The 2,380-nt window shown below is 59.3% G+C and overlaps 1 long non-coding RNA gene across 1 annotated transcript; it reads right to left on the minus strand.

The window, feature by feature from the left end:
• Positions 1–252: 252 nt before the first annotated feature.
• LOC106724017 lies at positions 253–2,349 on the minus strand. Its single transcript, XR_001359767.1, has 2 exons — positions 2,171–2,349; positions 253–870 (listed from the first exon to the last, which is right to left on the minus strand). It is a non-coding gene; the product is annotated as an uncharacterized LOC106724017 (long non-coding RNA).
• Between the last annotated feature and the right edge of the window lie 31 nt (positions 2,350–2,380).

Here is a 2,380-nt window from a genome sequence, read left to right on the forward strand (position 1 = left end):
ACGGACATTTTCAAACATATTCACAGGGGGATTAAGAACCTCACAGCCACCCGGCCAGCGTGGCTCAGTGGTTGAGCATCGCCCGATGAACCAGAAGGCCCAGTTCCCGGTCAGGGCACAGGCCCGGGTTGCGGGCTCCATTCCCAGTGGGGGGCATGCAGGAGGCAGCCGATCCATGATTCTCTCTCATCATTGATGTTTCTCTGAAATCAGTAAAAATATATTTAAGAAGAAGAGAGTCCGACCCAATACCTCATTTCAAGAATGATCCATTTACGGACAATTTTATTTTATTTCTGTTCCTGCCCCCAAACCGGATACATTTAATCAAATTCCAGACAATCCACGGTGTCATCAGTAAATGCTTTGATTGGTTACTTCCTTTTTAAAACGCAACTAATCCATTCCAAAGGGGGGCATGTTTTTAATTAAAAAAAAGAAACAAAATTACCCATAATGCAATCACCCAGTGTTGGTTTGACCAGAGTGGCTCTGTGGAAAGGAGTCACCCCGATTGGGTTCGATGTCCTCTGTCACCTGCCCTTGGGTGACCCCGAGCAAGGGGCCTCTCTGAGGTCCGGGTTTGAGGAGGAGGGAGAGGGTCGCCGTTGGCTCCACGGAGCACCCGGCCGGTCCTGAGGCCTCGGAGCTGAGCCGGAGCGCAGCTGCTCCCCGCAGACGCGCAGAAGGCTCCGGAAGGGAGCGGCCGCGTGGGAGGGACGGACACTTGTTTGCTGTGGGGGTTTGGGACCTCAGCTCCCCGGCCGCCTGCGCTGCCTCCAGAAGCTGACCTCAGTGCCGGGCTGTTGACAAACGCTCACATTTGATCGGAGTGACTTTTGCCTTCGAATTCCACACACGCCCTTTGCTCTGGAGGGAAAGGAAGCGCAGGGACTGAAAGGCAGAGGCGGCCTGGGCATGTCCACTTTACAGATGGGAAAACTGAGGCCAGCGAGGGGAGCCACTGGGACCCAGAGCTGGCCAACGGCAGGGCTGGGGCCAGGGGCCAGGGGCCAGCCCTGTGAACTGGACAGGCTGACAGCGTGGGAAACACCAGCTCAAACACTTCCCGCCCCTGGCCCCTCGCCGCCGGTGCTGGTCAGAAAGCCTGGGAGAGGGCTATGGGTGGGGCGAGCACCGCTTCGAAGGGTCGGGGCCATAAGGTTTCTCCCCAGAGACTTGTGAACGTCAAGCTCGCAGGGACCCCTGTCCAGAGAGAGGGAGGTCATGGCCGAGGTGTCTGGCCAAATGCAAACGACTTCCCTCCCTGTTCTCACGAACTGAATCCACTGAATCCGATAAAGGGCTTCCTTCCCCTTTCTCGCCGGCTTTCACCCCTGTGCCTCCGCCACCAGCCCCTCCTGTCACACTATCCTCCGCCCCTCCACCCTCTGGCCGCCCGGACTTGACCTTGCCCGGGAGTCGGGGGCCACTCGACGCTGCTCAGCTCGGTGGCGGGTTCCTTCTCATCTTTCTGACGCGGATGGGGTCGTGTTTCACTTCTCCAGGTGGGGGGCGGGGCCGGGGTGCAGTAGCCACCGTCACCTTATTTCTGGCAGCTGCGGGGGCCCTGGGGCTGAGGTGTCTCGTTCTGGTTCTGCCACCAGACCCGCCCCTCCACCTGGCCGCTCCGGTTTCCTCTTTCACGCCCCGGGGAGAGGCGTCTGCCCCGCAGGGTGGGGCGGAGGGAACCGCGATCCTGGCTCACGGGAACTGAGCACCTACTGTGTGCTGGGCCAGCGCAGGCTGGGTCTCGTGGAAACCTCACGTAGGAAAACGAGCTCAGGGAGAGGAGGTGCTGGCCCCGGATCGCCCCAGAGCATGGAGCTCTCCACCCGGTGGTCACCTCACTGTCTTCCTAAAGTGGCGCCTGGGCTGGCGGGAGGGGCTCAGCGAGTTGGGCGTCGCCCGTGCAACCAAAGCCTGCTGGTTCGATACCGGGCAGGGCACAGGCCCGGGTTCCAGGCTGCGTCCCCAGTGCGGGGCGTGCAGGAGGCAGCTGATTGACTTGCTCTCACATTGATGTTTCTCTTTCTCCCCCTCCCTTTAAATTTAAAAAATTAAAAATGTTCATTAAAAAAATAATAGTAACACCCGTATGACACCCCTGGAACTGCCAGCAACAGAAGCTGCGGACTCATTGAATCGGACCATGTCCCCCCATTCGCACCTCTGCCGTGTTTGAGTGACAGCGGCAGACTGGAGGCCCGATATCTTACTTCTCCGAGGCGGGGGGCCTCAGTCTGTATTTTGCTAGCAGGATCCCAATGCGCTGATGAGGGGCAGGGTCACAGCGGGCGGGGCAGAGAGAGACGTGAGTGCCTGCGAGCAGCTAGCCCGCTCCCCGTTAGCAGCCCGCTTGCCGCAGGGCCACAGTTTG

This window comes from Myotis brandtii, unplaced genomic scaffold (assembly GCF_000412655.1).
Source record: "Myotis brandtii unplaced genomic scaffold, ASM41265v1 scaffold693, whole genome shotgun sequence".
NCBI lineage: Eukaryota > Metazoa > Chordata > Mammalia > Chiroptera > Vespertilionidae > Myotis > Myotis brandtii.